Source organism: Rhinopithecus roxellana, unplaced genomic scaffold (assembly GCF_007565055.1).
Source record: "Rhinopithecus roxellana isolate Shanxi Qingling unplaced genomic scaffold, ASM756505v1 contig2860, whole genome shotgun sequence".
In the NCBI taxonomy this organism is placed as follows: Eukaryota; Metazoa; Chordata; class Mammalia; order Primates; family Cercopithecidae; genus Rhinopithecus; species Rhinopithecus roxellana.
The window spans coordinates 153,735-172,459 of NW_022142253.1; the positions used below are offsets into that span (position 1 = coordinate 153,735).

General features: G+C 40.8%; 1 pseudogene; it reads right to left on the minus strand.

The window, feature by feature from the left end:
• Positions 1 to 13,257: 13,257 nt before the first annotated feature.
• LOC104676528 lies at positions 13,258 to 13,646 on the minus strand (annotated as a pseudogene).
• Between the last annotated feature and the right edge of the window lie 5,079 nt (positions 13,647 to 18,725).

The following is an 18,725-nucleotide window of genomic DNA, read 5'->3' on the forward strand; positions in this document are numbered from 1 at the left end:
TGCTTTCTACAATAGTCATTTCCTGTTGCCCTCTAAGCTTTGTTCATGGTACTCCACTGAGTTGACAAATCATAATTTATGATACATTTCCTTGTGAAGCTCAGTTTTTTCATTATTACAAATTATGCCACAATAAACATCTTTGTGCATCTTTTATAGCTCATGAAGTATATTTCTATGAGCAGGTATCTGTATTTTATAACAGCATTTTATAGTTACTATGTATTATAAATAAGATTTAGAAAAAGAAGGACATTGGGAATGTATATCCCCTGGGGGGAAAGGTCTTATGACTTTGCCTAGAGAAAAATAGATAGATTGAATTGATTATAGACTTGTTGGAGACAGGTTATTGAAAGGGAAATGTCAAAAATTTGGCTATGAATTTCAACTATGCTTTTTTCAGAGATTAGTATTTGAGGTTTAAATACCTCTTAACTGTTTTTTAAAATCTGTGTGTTGAGTCCATTCCTGAGTTGAAATTTTGACATACTTCTTCCTGTTGTGAAATCTGCTTACAAAGATTTAGGCAATGTTTTAATATATATATGGGTGTGTGTACTTGTGTGTTGTGTAGGGATAGAGCACAGTCACCACGGAGATGAGATATTCTGTAGCTCTTCATAAAGGACCTATGCCTATGCTGTTTAATATAGCTGTCACTAACCATATGTGACTATTGAGTACTTAAAATGTGGCTACTAAGGCTAAGGAATGTACTTTTTGGTTTAGAAAACTTTTAAGTATGTTTGGAACAACTTGTGTATGACAGTCTACTTTTTAAGCTAGACATTTGGCCGGGCACGGTGACTCATGCCTGTAACCCAGCACTTTGGGAGGCCGAGGCGGGTGGATCACCTGAAGTCAGGAGTTCCACATCAACCTGGCCAACGTGGTGAAACCCCATCTCTACTAAAAATACAAAATTAGCCAGGTGTGGTGGCGGGTGCCTGTAATCCCAGCTACTTGGGAGGCTGAGGCAGCAGAATCGCTTGAACCCAGGAGGTGGAGGTCGCGATGAGCTGAGATTGCGCCATTGCACTCCAATCTGGGCAACAAGAGTGAAACTCAGTATCAAAAAAAAAATAAAAAATAAGCTAGACCTTTAATGAAACATAAAGATCAGTATTTCTGATATAAATTTAGTATCCCAAATGAATATACAGTGGGCGTTATACACATTAGATATCAGGCCAGGCACAGTGGCTCACGCCTGTAATCCTAGCACTCTGGAAGGCTGAGGTGAACAGATCACCTGAGGTCAGGAGTTTTGATACCAGCCGGGCCAACATGGTGAAACACCGTCTCTACTAAAAGTACAAAAAATTCGCCGGATGAGGTGGTGGGTACCTATAATCCCACCTACTCAGGAGGCTCAGTCAGGAGAATTGCTTATTGCTTGAACCTGGGAGGTGGAAGTTGCTGTGAGCCGAGATCATGCCACTGCACTCCAGCCTGGATAATAGAGTGAGACTCTGTCTCCAATAAAAAAAAAAAAAAAAAAAAAAAAAGACTAAGTGCAAATAAAATAACTAAAGTATCTCAATAATTTTTTATGGCTGGGCACAGTGGCTCACTGTAATCTCAGCACTTTGAGAGGCCAAGGTGGGCGGATCACCAGAGGTCAGGGGTTCAAGACCAGCCTGGCCAACATGACGAAACCCCGTCTCTACTAAAAATACAAAAAATAGCCGGGTGTGGTGGCACGTCCCTGTAGTCCCAGCTACTCAGGAGGCTGAGGCGGGAGAATCACTTGAACCTGGGAGGTGGAGGTTGTAGTAAGCTGACATCATGCCATTGCACTACAGCCTGGGTGACAGACCCAGACTCCATCTCAGGGGGAAAAAAAAAAAAAATATATATATATATATATATATAAATATATGTATATATAATATAAAAATATATATTATATAAATATATAATATAATATATAATTATGTATATAATAACATATATAAATAGATACATTTTTTGAGATGGAGTTTTGTTCTTTTTGCCCAGGCTGGAGTGCAATGGCGTGATCTCAGCTCACCGCAACCTCTGCCTCCTGGGTTCAAGTGATTCTCCTGCTTCAGCCTCCTGAGTAGTTGGGATTACAGGCATGTGCCACCACACCTGGCCAATTTTGTATTTTTAGTAGAGATGGGGTTTCTCCACGTTGGTCAGCCTGGTCTCAAACTCCTGAGCTCAAGTGATCTACCTGCCTCAGCCTCCCAAAGTGCTGTGATTACAGGCGTGAGCCACTGCACCCAGACAATAATAATTTTTTATGTTTATAACGTTGAAATAGTTATATTTTAGATAAAATGGATTACATAAAACAAAATTAATTCCACCAGTTACTTTTTTTTTTGATGTTGCTTCTTTTTTAAGACAGGGTCTGGCTCTGTCAACCAGGCTGGAGTGTAGTGGCTTGATTTTGGCTCACTGCAACTTCTGCCTCCCAGGCTCAAGCCATCCTCCCACCTCAGCCTCCTGAGTAGCTAGGACTACAGGCGCATGCCACCATGCCTGGCTAATTTTTGTGTTTTTTTGTAGAAGTAGAGTCTCACTTTGTTGCCTAGTCTTGTCTCAAACTGCTGATTTCAAGTGATCTGCTGCTCACCTCGGCCTTCCAAAGTGCTGGGATTATAGGAGTGAGCCACCGAACCCAGCCAATGTGGATATTAGGGAATTTAGAATTACATATGTGGCTTGCATTGTATTTCTGTTGGACAACACTGGCCTACATTGTATGTGACATGAGCGAAGAAAACCACTGTTTTCACAGCTTCAAAATGTTGCACCTGGGTACAGTAGCTCTTGTGCCTGTAATCCTGGCACTTTGGAAGGCCAAAGTGGGAAGATCGCGAAAGCTCGGGAGTTTGAGACCAGCCTGGGCAACATGGCAAAACTTTGTCTCTACAAAAAGTACAAAAATTAGCCAGGCATGGTGGCACATACCTGTAGTCCCAGCTACTAGGGAGACTGAGGCAGGAGGATTGCTTGAACCTGGGAGGTTGAGGACGCAGTGAGTTGTGATTAAATCACTGCACTTCACCCTGGGTGACAAAGTGAAACCCTATCTCAAAAAAATAATAAATAAATAAAACGTTGCAAACACAGACAACTCACTGTCTAAAGGAAGATCTGAGTTACTGAGACTAGAGTTTTCAATGTTTAGGTTGTAGGAAGGAGAGCAAGGAGGGCCAGTGCAGGCCAACTGGTTATAGGTGAAGGGTGGTAAAGGGTGTCCCGTTTAAAGTGTGGGCTGACTACACAGTTATTGCTGCATGACCATGCTTTCTATCTTCAGTGTGTAACAACACAAGAAGTAGTGAAACCCTGTCTCTACTAAAAATACAAAATTAGCCTGGCTTGGTGGCGCATGCCTGTAATCCCAGCTACTTGGGAGACTGAGGCAGGAGAATCGCTTGAACCCAGGAGGCGGAGGTTGTGGTGAGCTGAGATCGCGCCATTGCACTCCAGCCTAGGCGACAAGAACAAAACTCTGTCTCAAAAAATATATATATACACACACATATACATATATACCCATACATATGTGTATATATATATACACATACATATATATGTATATGTGTGTATATATATAAGCATGAGGCCAGGCATGATGCTACATGCCTGTAATCCCAGCATTTTGGAAGGTTGAGGTGGGTGGATTGAGCCCAGGAGTTCAAGACCAGCCTGGGCAATATGGCAAAACTCTGTCTCTACAAAAAATACAAAAATTAGCCAGATGTAGTGGTGCATGCCTGTATTCCCAGCTACTTGGGAAGCTGAGATGGGAGGATCACTTGAGCCTGGAAGATCAAGGCTGTTGTGAGCCAAGATCGCACCACTGCACCCCAGCATGGGTGACAGAGTGAGACCCTGTCTCAAAAAAAAAAAAAGACAAAAAGGTAAACATGATGGTTAAGGAACAAGAAAAGAACAAAATTGATGAGCAAAGTGATTAAATACTAAAATGAAAAGAACAGAAGGGTAGAATTAACAGAAAGCCAACCCAAGAAAATTCAAAAGAAAAAGAAAAAGCAAGAATTCTAAGTGTCAGATCCATGAGCACTTCATACCAGATACAGGAGCCAATGAACCTACCTGAAATTACATTAAAAATAACAAGGAATGTTCATTTATGAGGGGAATGTGGTCAGTAGCTTTCATTAAATTCACAGAGGAGTTCATGTCTTTTCTCCACAACAGGCTTGTAATCATAGCTGTAAAAAATAAAACAATAGGCTTCTACTCAAAATGGAGTAAGAGGGATCAGATTTAACAGAAACAAGTAAAAGTCTGGGGCTGGGTGCAGTGGCTCATGCCTGTAATCCCAGCACTTTAGGAGGCTAAGGCGGGTGGATCACCTAAAGTCAGGAGTTCAAGACCAGCCTGACCAACATGGAGAAACCCCATCTCTACTAAAAATACAAAATTAGCCGGGTGTGGTGGCGCATGCCTGTAATCCCAGCTGCTTGAAAGGCTGAGGCAGGAGAATCACTTGAACCCGGGAGGAATAGGTTGTGGTGAGCTGAGGTCGCGCCGTTGCACTCCAGTCTAGGCGACAAGAGCGAAACTCCGTCTCAAAAAAAAAAAAAAAAAAAAAAAAAAAATGAACAAGAAATATGAAACAATTAAATTTCAGACAGTAGGACACCAGGCATTCCAGGACAGTGGTGGTTCTCTCAGGGAACCATATGAAGTGAGCCTTACAATCCATCGAACTTAACATCTAAGGAGATTTTCTCAAGCCTTAGTGCAGTGGGTAGAAACTTGAGTCTCCCTGAGTTGAGATGGGGTTGGGAATCTAGAGCAACCCAAGGAAATAAAGTTTTCAGGGAAGAGTTCTGGAGAGGAGAGAACTGGAGATGTGCAGAGTTTCTACCTCAAGTCTTCAGAGAGTTGACCAGCACATGCATGTGAGGTAACACCCCAGGCAAGGGAAGTAAACATCAAAAAGAAGCAGAATAAACACTTCTTTCATACATTTTGCAAAGGACTGGGAAAAGATTTTATTCCTGCCAGCTACAGAAGAAAGACCTCACACCTCAAAAGGGGTCAGATAGAATATTTAAAAGGACATTGCAGGCCAGTACAGTGGCTCCTGCCTGTAATCCTAGCACTTTGGGAGGCCAAGGCATGCAGATCACTTGAACCTAGGAGTTGGAGACCAGCCTGGGCAACACGGTGAAATACTGTCTCTACAAAAAAATACAAAAATTAGCCAGGTGTGGTGGCATGCACCTGTAGTCACAGCTACTTAGGAGGCTGAGGTGGAAGGATCACCTGAACTCAGGGAAGTCAAGGCTGCAGTGATCTGTGATTGTGCCCCTGTACTCCAGCCCGGGTGACAGAGTGAGACCCTGTCTGAAAAATGAATAGAAGAACATTGCATTAATAGTGGGACAAAATTAGCCCTAGACTAAGCTTGCTTTGGTGTTACCTAATAAAGCTTAAATGTGAGTTTTGAGAGAAACTAGGATGAAGCTTAAGAATATTATTATATTATGCAAAAATACCTGGCACCCAACAAGGTGAAATTCAATGTCTGGTATCCAATTGAAAATTATCAATCATGCAATAAAGCAGAAAAATGCAACCACAATGAGAAAAATAAATACGAACACCTGGAAATGACACAAATGATAGAATTAATTGACAAGGATATTGAAACTAGTTAAAAGTATATTCTGTATGTTCAAGAAAGTAGAGGAATGCTTGAAACATTGAAAGATTGAAAAGACTGGTATCAGGCCGGGCACAGTGGCTCATGCCTGTAATCCTAGCAGTTTGGGAGGCCAAGGCAGGTGGATCACTTGAGGTCAGGAGTTTGAGACCAGCCTGGCCAACATGGTGAAACCCCATCTCTACTAAAAATACAAAAGTTAGACAGGCATGGTGTAGGGGTTGGGGTAGGGGGGCACCTGTAATCCCAGCTACTCAGGAGGCTGAGGCACAAGAATTGCTTGAACTCAGGAGACGGAGGTTGCAGTGAGCTGAGATTGTGCCACTGCACTCCAGCCTGGGTGACAGAGTGAGACTCCATCTCAAAAAAAAAAAAAAGTATCAAACTTCTGAAAATGTAAACTCTAGTGTCTGATATGAAAAACACACTTGTTAGAATCAGCAGCACATTAGAGAGTGTGGAATAAACGATTAGTAAACTTGAACACATAGCACAGAAGTTCTTCAAAATTAAAGAAAAAAGGCTGAAGAAAATGAATAGCATATCAGTAAACTGTGGGAGAACCTCTAGTGGTCTAATGTGTGTGTAATTGGAGTCTCCAAAGGAGAGGGGAGGAGAGAAAAAGGATTAGAAAAAGTAATGGCTGATAAATGTTCAAATTTGATGAAAACTATAAGTCCTATACAGGTCTAATGGACCTCAAGCACAGGGAAGACAAGGAAAACAATATCATAACATGTAACACTTAAAAAAGTGTTCAAATGAGAAACTGAGAGGAAATATTCAAGGCAATAGGAACAAGACATGTTACAGATAGAGAAACCAAAGGATGATAGCATATTTCTCATCAGATATAATGCAGGTGTGAAAACAATGGAGTTACATCTTTAAAGTATTGAAAGAAAAAAAAATTAACCTTGAATTCTATACCCAGCCAAAATATCTCTTGAAAACAAAGGTGAGCCGGGTATGGTGGCTCACACCTGTAATCCCAACACTTTGGGGGGCCAAGGTGGGCGGATCATGAGGTCAGGAGTTTGAGACCAGCCTGGTCAACATGGAGAAACCCTGTCTCTACTAAAAATACAAAAAATTAGCCAGGCATGGTGGTTCATGCCTGTAATCTCAGCTTCTCAGGAGGCTGAGGCAGGGGAATTGCTTGAACCTGGAGGCAGAGGTTGCAGTGAGTCAAAATCGCATCACTGCACTCCAGCCTGGGCGACAGAGCGAGACTCCGTCTCAAAAAAAAAAAAAAAAAAAAAAAAAAGACTATTTCAGAAATACAAAAACTGAAAGAATTCATCACCAGCAGACTTATACTATAAGAAGTATTAAATCCTTCAGGGACAAGGAAAAAGATACCAGATAGAAGTCTGGATCTACAAAAAGAAATAAACAAAAAGTTGTTTTTTTGTTTTTTGTTTTTTGTTTTTGGTAAAACAGTTACTGCTTAAAGGAAAATACTACAATTAATCATGGGATTTATTTTATATTCTGCATGTTCATTTGCTTAAATGACAGCTTCAAAATACATAAAGCAAAACCTGATAGAACTGTGAGGAAAGATAATTTTCACAATTACAGTCTGATTTTAGCACCTCTCAATAATTGCTAAGTAGAAAATTAATAAGAATGTAAAAGACTTGAACCACATTATCAACCAACTTAATGTAACAGATGTTTACAGAGTACCTAGCAGCAAAAATAAGTTATATTAAAAATGCTTCTTAAAATAGGGGATTTGATAAAACTTTTTTAAAATAAAAGTTATACAGTACTCAGCATCAACAGAAAACTTTTTTTCAAGTGCACAAGGGACTTTATCAAGATAGGCTAAGTTCTGGGGAGCAAGTATCAATGCATTTAAAGGGATTAAAATCATTCAAAGTGTGACCTCATAGCCGGGCACAGTGGTGCACACCTGTAATCCCAGTACTTTGGGAGGCCAAGGCAGATGGATCACCTGAGGTCAGGAGTTCACGACCAGCATGGTGAACCTAAATACCAAAAAATTAGCGGGGCCTGGTGGCACATGCCTGTAATCCAAGCTACTTGGGAGGCTGAGACAGGATAATCACTTGAACCTGGGAGGTGGAGGTTGTGGTGAGCCAAGATCACACCATTGCACTCCAGCCTGAACAAAAAGTGAAATTCTGTCTCAAAAAAAAAAAAAAAAAAAAAAAAAATATCATTCGAAATGTGACTTCAATAAAGTTAGAAATAACCAATCTCTGGGAAATTAACAAATATTGGGAAACTAAATAATATCCTTCTGTGTAGTCCATGTATCAACAAAGAAACCAAAAGGGAAGTTGGGACTAATTTTGAACTGAATGAAAAATGAAAGCACACATATCAAACTTTGTAGGATATAGTTAAAGCATGATTCAGAACGAAATTTGTAGCATAAATACATACATTTGAAAAGAAGGAAGATCTTAAATCAATGACCTCAGCTTCTACCTTAAGAAACTGCCTTAAGAAACTAGAAAATAAAGAGCAAAGAAATCACACCTGTAACCCCAGCACTTTGGGAGGCCCAGGTGGGCGGATCGCGAGGTCAGGAGACTGAGACCACAGTGAAACCCCATCTCTACTAAAAATACAAAAAAATTAGCTCGGTGCGGTGGCAGGCACCTGTAGTCCCAGCTACTAGGGAGGCTGAGGGAGGAGAATGGTGTGAACCCGGGAGGCAAAGCTTGCAGTGAGCCGAGATTGCGCCACTGCACTCCAGCCTGGGTGACAGAGCAGGACTCCATCTCAAAAATAAATAAAAAATAAAGCAAATAAAGTAAGCAGGAAAAAAGGAAATAATAAAAGATGAGGGTGGAAATCGATTAGGTATAAAACAAAAGTAATAAAGAAACTCAGTAGAAATGAAAGGGTTTTTTTTAAATTAGAAGATCAATGAAATTGATAAACCTCTGGCAGGACTGATCAGGAAAAATAGAGGTGACACAAATTACATGAGAGAAGTGACATGACTACAGATACTATGTATATTAAGAGTCAATAAGGGAATATTATGAGCAATTTTATGCCAATAAATTAGACAATTTAGAAGAAATACCTTGAAAGACAAACTTACCAAAATTCACTCAAGAGGAAATAGTTAACTTCAATAGCTATATAACTTAAATAATTTGGATTTGTAGCTAGAAACCCCACAAAGACAACACCAGGCCCAGCGAGCTTTACTATTATATTCTACCATACATTTAAGGAAGAAAAGCAAATACAAATTCCCCACAAAGTCTTGCTGAAAGTTAAAGAGAGCAGAACATTCCCCAACTCACTCTAGGCCAATCAATGCAATTTTCCACATTAACAGCATGTAAAAGAAAAAAACAACTATGATCTCAACACTTAGAAAACATAAGTAAACTCTCAGCAAATTAAGGTTAGTTATCTATGAAAAACCTACATCGATATCATGTTTAATGTTGAAAGATTTAATGCTTTCCCTGTACAATCAGGAAGAAGGCAATGATGTCTGCTGTCACCTATTCAGCGTTACACTGAGTGATTTAACTAGTGCAATGAATGAAACAAGAAAAAGAAGCCAAGATAAAGTAAGTAATAGGAAATGGATTTACCCTTTTGACTGAAACAACTGGAAAACTAGACTAAACATATGAAACAATGGTTTTTAAGATATTGGACATTAGGCTGAGTACAGTGAACCCTGATGAATAGGAAAGAAAGAGAGCTCTACAACTGGCCCAGCTTACTGCCTGAAATTGTTGCTAGGACGAAGGGAGTGGGAACCTAGGTGTAACTTAACGAGATGGAACTGGATTACTGGGAGGCCATGGCAACTAGAGTTCTCAGGGTAGAGTGTCAAATAGGAGAGATGCATACAGAGGCAGGACTCAAGATCAGTTGAGCACATTCTTCTAAAGAAAAAACTTTTAAGGCTAGGTACAGTGGCTTATGCCTGTAATCCCAGCACTTTGGGAGGCCGATGTGGGTGGATCACCTGAGGTCAGGAGTTAAAGACCAGCCTGGCCAACATGGTGAAACCCCATCTCTACTAAAACAAAAATTACCCGGGCGTGGTGGCACGTGCCAGTAGTCCCAGCTACTTGGGAGGCTGAGGCAGAAGAATTGCTTGAACTCGGGAGGCGGAGGTTGCAGTGAGCCGAGATTGCTCTATTGCACATCAGCCTAGGTGATAGAGTGAGATTCTATAAAAAAAAAAAGAATTTAAAATTTAGAAATAAGCAAAAGAAAGTATTCCCTGTCTTTTCAATGTCTTACTAGAGCACTGTTTAACAGTCCCATCCGAGGATTGTTGACTTCTTTAGGAGAATGTGTGTTTGACTTTACTATTTGACTTTACTATTTACCATCTGTTACAGCCCAAATCCGTGAAGTTAAGTGTTAACTTTTAGATTTCTGTCCAGTGGAAAAGATAACCCCAAAGGTTATAGTTTTATTGCCCTGGAACTCATTGACCAGTTTTGTATCTAATCTAGCAATCTTAATCCAGCATTCTTTTAAAAAATAACATGTCTATAAATACACACTTCCTCCAATACTCTTGGAACCACTTTTATTAGTTTTGTGGTCCTATCATTAATAAGTTAATGTATTTTTGACATGGGTTCATTCTATTACTTGTGTAAAAGACATATTTTAAACCTTTTAAATATTATACGTTGATTGTTCTGGAAGTTCCAAATGGACACTTAACTGAAAGGCCCAAATGGACACTTACCTCAAACAATTAAAGAGTTTTACCCTTGAAGTGCGCCTTATGGAATATTTAAGCTCAGGCATACCATTTTATTGGTCCCTGGAGTGAATCCCAGGTGGAAATATAACTTTAGCCTCTATCTCTTTCTTTTATTCCTACCCTGTGTTGTTATTTTTGTTTTTGGTTCTTGGTTAAACTTGGTTCTATTTCTGATTTGCACACAGTTTACAAGCTGTTCTCAACTGATCATAGCAACAGCTGGGGGTCTGATTTTATGGTCTGCACATTTGGTTATGGATGTCAACATGATGGGAGTTTATATACTCTGTCAGCTAAGAGATGACAGAATATGGTTTGTGACTCTTTTTTCTTTTATGTGAAACTTTGCCTATTTGTTAGTTCAAGTCAAATAAGAAAACATTTTGTGGCTGGGCTCCAGTGGCTCACACCTATAATCCCAGCACTTTGGGAGGACGCGGCAGGTGGATCACGAGGTCAGGAGATGGAGACCATCCTGGCCAACATTGTGAAACCCCGTCTCTACAAAAAATACAAAAATTAGCTGGCCATGGTGGCGCACGCCTGTAGTCCCAGCTACTTGGGAGGCTGAGGCAGGAGAATCGCTTGAACCTGGGAGGTGGAGGTTGCAGTGAGCTGAGATCGTGCCACTGTGCTCCAGCCTGAGCAACAGAGCAAGAGTCCATCTCAAAAAAAAAAAAAGAAAAGAAAAAGAAAACATTTTGTGTACACTGGACAGGAAAATCTATTTGAGATCAGATCTAGTGAGATTTTGTATTCTGTGTTTACTTTGACCCTTGACTGAAGTTGTAGAACTGAAGCTACAACTCTGTGGGTCTGTGAGTCTGTATGAAAAAATTATTCGCTTCTCATTGTATGAATTGGTCATATTTTCCTATCTCTGAGTATGTTAATTACATTCTTCATTGACACAGTACGAAGTTATCACACTTGATAATTCTTTTTTATCTTGTCACTTCTGATGCCTTTAAGAAGATTATGTGTGTGGGTATGTATGTGGCTATATGTGTATATGTTTGTGTTTGTGTGTATAGCTACTATTTTCAGTGGGAGGGGTTACGGTTGCCAGGTAAATACAGGACACCAATTAAATCTAGATTTCAGTAAACAATGAATAATTTTTTTTTAGCCGGGCGCGGTGGCTCACGCCTGTAATCCCAGCACTTTGGGAGGCCGGGGCGGGCGGATCACAAGTTCAGGAGATCGAGACCATGGTGAAACTCCGTCTCTACTAAAAATACAAAAAATTAGCTGGGCGCGGTGGCCGGCGCCTGTAGTCCTAGCTACTCAGGAGGCTGAGGCAGGAGAATGGCGTGAACCCGGCAGGCGGAGCTTGCAGTGAGCCGAGATCGCGCCACTGCACTCCAGCCTGGGAGACAGAGCAAGACTCTGCCTCAAAAAAACAAAACAAAACAAACCAAAAAACATGAATAATTTTTTAACATAAGTATGTCTGAAATTCAAATTTAACTGGGGATCCTGTATTTTTTCAATTTTTTTTTTTTTTTTTTTTTTTTTTTGAGACGGAGTTTCGCTCTTGTTGCCCAGGCTGTAGTGCAGTGGCGTGATCTTGGCTCATCGCAACCTTCGCCTCCCAGGTTCAAGCGATTCTCCTGCCTCAGCCTCCTGAATAGCTGGGATTACAGGCACCCACCGCCACGCCTGGCTACTTTTGTGTTTTTAGTAGAGACAGGGTTTCTCCATGTTGGTCAGGCTGGTCTAGAACTCCCAACTTCAGGTGATCCACCTGCCTCAGCCTCTCAAAGTACTAGGATTACAGGCGTGAGCCACCGTGCCTGGCCAAATTCTTTAATTGTAATAAGATATACATAGCACAAAATGCACTGTCTTAACCATTTTTATGTATATAGTTCAGCAGTATTAAATATGTTTATAATGTGCATCTTCATAATTCTTTTCATCTTGTAAAATTGAAACTCTGTACCCGTTAAACAACTTCCCATTCTTCTCTCCCCTCCACCCTCTGGCAAACACCATTCTACTTTCTGTCTGTATGATTTTGACTACTGTGCCTCAAATAAGTAGAATATACAGCATTTGTCTTTCTGTGACTGACTTATTTCACTTAGGATAATGTCCTCAGGGTTCATTCATTTTGTAGCATGTCAGAATTTCCTTTCTTGTTAAGGCTGTGTAATATTTCACTGTGTGTGTATACCACATTGTGTTTATCCATTCCTCCGTCAGTGGACGTTTGGGGTTGCTTCTATGTTTTAAATAGTATGAATAATGCTGCTATGAACATGGGTGTGCAGTATCTCTTTGAGACCTGCTTTCAATTATTTTGGATACACCCCAAGTAGAATTGCCACGGTAGTTTTATTTCTATTTTTTTGAGAAACCACCACAGTGTTTTTTTATAGTGGCTGCACCATTTTACACAGCCACCTTGGCTGATTCTCATTTGTATCTTTTCTCTGTAAGAAACCGTAACCGTGAGCATAATACTTTTCAGTGAGCTCTGTGAGTCTTGTGAATTATCAAAGAAGGCAGTTTTTGGACCCTCCAAATTTGTAGTTTGTATCAGAAGTGAGGATAGTCTTGTGGGCACTGTTCCCTCAAACTTTGTAGTTTGATTAACTCTAGGTAGAATATATCTGTACTTTGTATTTTTATTTTTCCGCCCCAACATGATGTGCGGAAATATACCTACTATCGCATACTGCCAGATATAGTAAATAGATCTAGTTTTAATGTGAAGGTTGTTGAGTTTTATTATCATGCATTTTCAAACTTCTATTGAAATGATTGATAAGTTTACCTTAACTGATGTTGTGGGGGTTTTTTTCGTTAGTTATCATTAGTTTATTATAAAAGAGAAATATGCAAATTATTTACATGATGAAAGATTTCAGAACTTCAGTGGAATGGGCAGCTTCACGTTGATGCCATTTCAATAGTGACTTATTTCAGTCTACATACTTTCCAAGAATGTCACCATCTCTAAATAGGAAATAATCCTTGTCATCTAGAACTACTTTGGTGCCTCCATATTCTGGGAGAAGAACTTTATCTCCAACTTTAACGCTAACTGGTTGAATCTCTCCACCCTTTCCTTTAGAATGCGATCCAGCAGTAACTACTGTTGCTTGAGATTTTTCTGGAAGCATACTTGCCTCCTTTGGTTACAGTTTCAGCAGCACTCCTTTCAACCAATACTTGGTCAAAGAGTGGAAGAAACTTTCTAAATGCTTGTCCTGCCATGACTCCCTCCACCTCAGACTCATACTCTGCTCTCTTGTTTTTGTATTTATCTGTCATCAGGAGTGGAGCCAGGCTTTGTAGGACCTGAAGCTCATGTAATCTGGGGGCTCTTTTTGTTAAAAAAAAAATTTAAAAAGAGTGAAAATATAAATTTATAACATTATACGTACAAAATTATGCACAGAAGTTTTCATTTAGAGTGAAAAAAAATCATAACAAATTTTATTTTATTTTTTATTTTTTTGAGACGGAGTCTCGCTCTGCCGCCCAGGCTGGAGTGCAGTGGCCAGATCTCAGCTCACTGCAAGCTCCGCCTCCCGGGTTCACGCCATTCTCCTGCCTCAGCCTCCCGAGTAGCTGGGACTACAGGCGCCCGCCACCTCGCCCGGCTAGTTTTTTTTTTTTTGTATTTTTTTAGTAGAGACGGGGTTTCACCGTGTTAGCCAGGATGATCTCCATCTCCTGACCTCGTGATCCGCCCGTCTCGGTCTCCCAAAGTGCTGGGATTACAGGCTTGAGCCACTGCGCCCGGCCTCATTACTGATTGTTTAGAAAAGTTTCTTTCAGCTTTACAACTTCCTTTTGGTAATACCATGTAATTTCTTAAGATTGTTGTCAAATTTGGTAAAACTTCTACCAAGTTTCTTTCATATATAAACTTTAAGATTTCAGGGTGTTTGGCTGGGCACAGTGGCACATGCCTGTAATCCCAGCACTTTGGGAGGCTGAGGTGGGTGGATCACGAGGTCAGGAGTTCAAGACCAGCCTGGCCAAGATAGTGAAACCCCATCGCTACTAAAACTACAAAAATTAGCCAGGCACAGTGTCAGGTGCGTGTAATGCCAGCTACCGGGAGGCTGAGGCAGGAGAATCACTTGAACCTGGGCGGCAGAGGTTGCAGTGAGCTAAGATTGTGCCACTACACTCTAGCCTGGGTGACAGAGTGAGACTCCATCTCAGAAAAATAAAAATAAAAAAAGATTTCAGGGTGTTCAAATTTTCTTGTGCAATGACTAATCTCAAACATACTTTGCATTAATAACATTCACTAATTTGTCATAGATGTCTTATTTTAGTGAGTACTATCTTACCGTTATAGTTAACTAAGCAAGACTTCAATCTATTTCCAATATGTTTATATGATTCATTTATCTTCGTTTATTGGATTTTTTTTTTTTTTTTTTTTTTTTTTTTTTGAGGCAGAGTCTCGCTCTGTCGCCCGGACTGGAGTGCAGTGGCCAGATCTCAGCTCACTGCAAGCTCCGCCTCCCAGGTTTACGCCATTCTCCTGCCTCAGCCTCCCGAGTAGCTGGGACTACAGGCGCCCGCCACCTCGCCCGGCTAGTTTTTGTATTTTTAGTAGAGACGGGGTTTCACCGTGTTAGCCAGGATGGTCTCGATCTCCTGACCTCGTGATCCGCCCGTCTCGGCCTCCCAAAGTGCTGGGATTACAGGCTTGAGCCACCGTGCCCGGCCGGATTTTTTTTTTTTTTTTTTTTTGAGACAGAGCCTCACTGTGTTGCCCAGGCTGGAGTGCAGTGCTGTGGCTCACCACGGCCTCCACCTCCCAGATAAAGATTCTGTTAGATTCAGTTTCTGGTGAGGCGCTCTTCCTGGCTTGCAGACAGCTGCTGCCCCTATGTACTCACATGGCTTCTCTTCTGTGTTCATGAAGAGAAAGAGATTTCTAGTTTTTTTTCCTCTTATTTATTATTATTAGTTTTTGAGACGAAGTCTCACTCTTGTCCCCCAGGCTGGAGTGCAATGGCACAATCTCAGCTCACTGCAACCTCCGCCTCCCAGGTTCAAGCGATTCTCCTGCCTCAGATTCCCGGGTAGCTGCAATTACAGGCGCCTGCCACCACGCCAGGCTAATTTTTGTATTTTTAGTAGAGATGGGTTTTCACCACATTGGCCAGGCTGGTCTTGAACTCCTGACCTCAGGTGATCCACCCGCCTTGGCCTCCCAAAGTGCTAGGATTACAGGCGTGAGCCACTGTGCCCGGCTGAGCCACCACGCCTGGCGCCTTTTCCTCTTATAAGGACACCAGTCCTGTAGGATTTGGGCCCCACTCTTATGATCTCATTTAACCTTAAAAGCCCTATCTCCAAATCTAGTCACATTGGTTAGGGCTTCAATATATAAATTTCAGTGGTGGCTGGGGAGGGGACTAGGGAGAGGTGGTGTGCTGGGAAACACAATTCAGTCCCTCACAGTAAGCATTTTAAGCTTAGCATATTACTCACCAAACAAAATCTTGGTTCTATTCCTATAAAAGACTGTTGATGCCTGGCCCATCCTCCTGCCTCAGCCTCCCAAAGTGCTGGGATTACTGGTGTGAGCCACCACACCTGGCCTCCTGCTGGTTCTTGCTCATAGTGCTTTGTTTCCTGGCAGTTTTGTGATTTGTTTTTGTTTTTGTCTTGCTTGTTCTACTGACTTTTTAAAAACATTTTCTTTGGAAATTCCTTGAGGCCTGGGATAGATGAGTTCAAAGGGACATGCTTCTTTTGAGCGTCTGAGGGCATCATTATACTAGGACTATTTGAATCCTAATTCTTGGCTTATTATTGTGATTTTTTTTCTTTTAGGTTATATGTGTTAGGTTATATGTGTTTCTGCTGCAAACCTGCATTAGAGCTGGCTTGTGGTTACAGGTTCTTGGAGGAGATAATCTCCCTTTCCCGACTCAGCACCAAATTTTGAGATGAGCAATTACTGTTGTTGTCATCTGGTGGTGATAATTATGGTGGAGAAATGGATGATTTCTAATTTGCCTCACACTGAGAGAGTAACTCTTTGGGACCCAGCTTTATAGAGGGAAGAGGGAATCTCCTTTTAGATTCCCTATTTTAGGTGGGTCTGGGCTTTCATTTCCAACCTACATGCTGCACAGTGCTATTGAACTTGAATCTAAGTTCTTCCAGTTTTGGTAGATATCCTCTAGATTTCACTTCATTCTTACTTTATTATATTTCATTGTTTGAAATATATTTTTCACATTTTAACATATTTGAAATCAGTATGTATCTTAAACTGTCTATAATCACTCTCAGCCAGTCAGCCATTATGTAAATGTCATTGTTTATGCATGTATGAATATCGAAATTGCAGCATCAAAAATTGCAGAATGAATGTCAGTGGCTTGGAAGAAAATCTTGAGACAAACAGTGGAGCATTCTTTTAACCCTGAGACATCAAATGTTAGTGGAGAGGGGATGGTATAGTGAATCAGACTTTTCAGCAACACTCCTAAAACGAGTCAGAAGTAGGTTAGTGCTGCATAATAGCAAAGTCAGGCTTAAGAGCCCAGTATCAATGTTTTTTTCATTATGTTAAGGATTGTTTTTTGAAATAATACATTACTAATGTTCTTGATGGCACAGAGAATTGTGTGGAAGAGTCAGATTAAATGTGAGGTAGTTTTAAGCATACCTTAAACAAATTTTTCACTTACATTTTACTGTTAATATATGCTCAAGAGTAATATATGATTAAAGATAAGCTGGATCAGGCTGGGGTGGTGGCTCACGCCTGTAATCCCAGCTCTTTGGGAGGCTGAGGCAGGAGGATCACTTGACCCCAGGAGTTCAAGACCAGCTTGGACAACATAGCAAGACCCTGTCACTACTAAAGTAAAAAAATTGGCCAGGCGCCGTGGCTCATGCCTGTAATCCCAGCACTTTGGGAGGCCGAGGCGGGCAGATCACCTGACTTCGGGAGTTCGAGACTAGCCTGACCAACATGGAGAAACCCCGTCTGTTCTAAAAATACAAAATTAGCCGAATGTGGTGGCATATGCCTGTAATCCCAGCTACTCGGGAGGCTGAGACTGGAGGACTGCTTGAGCCCAGGAGGTCCAGCCTGCAGTGAGCCATGATCACACCACTGTACTCCAGCCTGGGTGACAGAGTGAGACCCTGTCTCAAAAAAATAAAATTACAAAAATAAGCTGGGTGCGGTAGCATGTGTCTACAGTCTCAGCTACTCGGGAGGCAGAGGCAGGAGGATTGCTTGAGGTCAGGACTTCAAGTCTTGGGTAACATAGCAAGATCTTGTCTTTAAATAAGTAAATAAATAAAAATGAAGGAAAAAATAGAAGATATGCCTACAAGATCTTCCATAAGTATAAAATAAAAGTTACTTTGACTTCATCACAAAGATTTAGATAGGTTGGTATTTTCATTATTATTTATCATTATTATTTTTAAATGACTAACTAATAATACTTCCTAACATTTGTCATACACTTTTATATAGCCTACCAAGCACGCTCTTTTTGTACTTTCCCTTTCTTTTTTGTCCAAGTTCTCATCTGTGGGGTACTTGTTTATTTTATAGGTTATTGACGACTATTCCTAAGACTATTGATGATTATACCTAAGAAAACATTTATGCCATTAATGTTTCATTGTGTTTGTTCATTTTTTTAGTGTCTTTTTTTTGTTTGTTTAAAATAGAGAAGGGGTCTTGCTTCGCTGCTCAGGCTTGTCTCAAACTCCTGGCTTTAAGCGATCCTCCTGCCTAGGCATCCCGAAGTGCTAGGATTACAGGCATGAACCACTGCACCTGGCCTAATGTTTAATTGTGGATGGAAAATATAGCCCCAAAAGTGTTTTCCTTTATTGTCTTTAATGAGATTTTTCTCTATAACCAGATATGCTCAATTTCTTTCTTTCTTTCTTTTTTTTTTTTTTGAGACAGAGTCTCACTCTGTCACCCAGGCTGGAGTACAGTGGTGTAATCTCAGTTTACTGCAAGCCTCACCCTCCCGAGTAGCTGGGACTATAGGTGCATGCCACCATGCCCAGGTAATTTTTTGTATTTTTAGTAGAGACAAGGTTTCACTGTGTTAGCCAGGATGGTCTCGATCTCCTGACCTTGTGATTCGCCCGCCTCAGTCTCCCAAAGTGCTGAGATTACAGGCGTGAGCCACTGCATCCGGCCTGGATGTGCTGAATTTCTGTACATGAATGTATATAGCCATTGTTTGTAGAATATAAAATCTGAAATAATGTTTTATGTTATGAATTATACTGTTTCAGTCCTTCATGCCTTTATACATACTGTCTGCTTAA